General features: G+C 36.5%; 1 long non-coding RNA gene across 1 annotated transcript in view; it reads right to left on the bottom strand.

The window, feature by feature from the left end:
• Positions 1-690: 690 nt before the first annotated feature.
• LOC139023341 (uncharacterized) overlaps positions 691-1,664 on the bottom strand; it is a 2,835-nt gene continuing 1,861 nt past the window's right edge. Inside the window, exon 2 of the long non-coding RNA XR_011474476.1 lies at positions 691-1,356. This is a non-coding gene — a long non-coding RNA (uncharacterized lncRNA). The remainder of the gene's footprint in view (positions 1,357-1,664) is intronic.

Raw genomic sequence — 1,664 nt, 5'->3', positions numbered from 1 at the left:
TTATTCACTCCAGTGTTAATCTGCTAAATTGTAATTATTCGATTTATTGCCTACCTCATGCCTTTTGCACAACAATATGTATATAGATTCTCTTTTTTTCTACCATGTTTATTGACTTGTTATGTTTACTCCATGTGAACTCTGTGTTGTCTGTTCACCACTGCTATGCTTTATCTTTGGCCAGGTCGCAGTTGCAAATGAGAACTTTGTTCTCAACTAGCCTACCTGGTTAAATAAAGGTGAAATAAAAATAAAAATAAAAAAAATAAAAAAAGAGGGGTGTTCATAAAGAATATAGTAGTTACAGTTTATGAGCTCGGTTAAACTGCAGGTAGAATCAACATGGATCGCACACAAATTATTTAACAACACAGAACCATTAGGATAATGAGTTGTTCACAATTGAATTCCTCATAGTCTCATTGCTTATGATTTTGAGTTGATGAGACTAAGACAAGTATAAGGTTTGATGAGACCAGTTACCTGCAGACTTCACTTCTGTTGGTGAGGCTGTGGATTAAAAGAGGGTGATGTACTATGGTGAAATAATCAATTGTATCATCATTCAATTAAATCAACAACAGCAGCACTACTACTACTGCAGCCATACTATTATGATGACAGTTCCTAAATGTAACACTCTGAAGCTCATGTCATATACAGTACCAGTCAAAAGTTTGGACACACCTGCTCATTCCAGGGTTTCTTTATTTTTACTATTTTCTACATTGTAGAATAATAGTGAAGACATCAAAACTATGAAATAAAACATATGGAATCATGTAGTAACCAAAAAAAGTGTTAAACATGAAATACATTTTATATTTGAGATTCTTCAAAGTAGCCACCCTTTGCCTTGATGACAGCTTTGCACACTCTTGGCATTCTCTCAACCAGCTTCATGAGGAATGCTTTTCMAACAGTCTTGAAGGAGTTCCCACATATGCTGAGCACTTGTTGGCTGCTTTTCCTTCACTCACTAACAAAAAAGTATATCCCATTTAGACAACTTCCTGATCAAAACATTTCAGTGCAATAGTGAAGGTGTAAACTTGCCAGTAGAAAGCCTAACAGTATATTTCAAAATAATGAGCAATATACAATTTCTAAGACTTAGTTTAACAAACAATCAGAAACATTGTGGGGATGGGATCAAGTGAGCAGGTTGAGGAATAATTAGCCCATAAAAAAAATAAACCTACATTAGGATTTTTGTTTTGTCGAGAAATTATCATTATTTAACTGTCTACATCATTTCAAGGGCTACGGTATCAAGAATGGTTCTCAGTTTGTCAACAAGTTGTGGTTCTAGTTGTGTGAAGGAAAGATGATGACGGTTAACATATAAACAAGGAACTGAACTTTTAAAGAACAGACTCATTGTTCCCTTCTGTTTCACTTCTCTCTCTAACTTAGACAGATCATTCTGGTTCCTCCTCCTCAGGATCCTCCGTGTGATCTCCACAGCTCCCTCAGGRCTGTATCTCTCCACCATCTGATCCACTGTGACCTGACTGCCAGCGTTCCTCAGTTGCCAAACAGCCAGCCCCTAATCGGGTACAGATTTCTAGATAAAGGATATACAGTATTTGTAATCTCAAGAGCAAGAGTTGCTTCTATATTTCCGGAACAATCACAAAAGGAGACCACTAGTCCCTATTGTT

The sequence above is a fragment of the Salvelinus sp. IW2-2015 genome, linkage group LG31 (genome assembly GCF_002910315.2).
Source record: "Salvelinus sp. IW2-2015 linkage group LG31, ASM291031v2, whole genome shotgun sequence".
Lineage (NCBI taxonomy): Eukaryota > Metazoa > Chordata > Actinopteri > Salmoniformes > Salmonidae > Salvelinus > Salvelinus sp. IW2-2015.
This window is presented reverse-complemented; position numbering and strand designations above follow the sequence as displayed.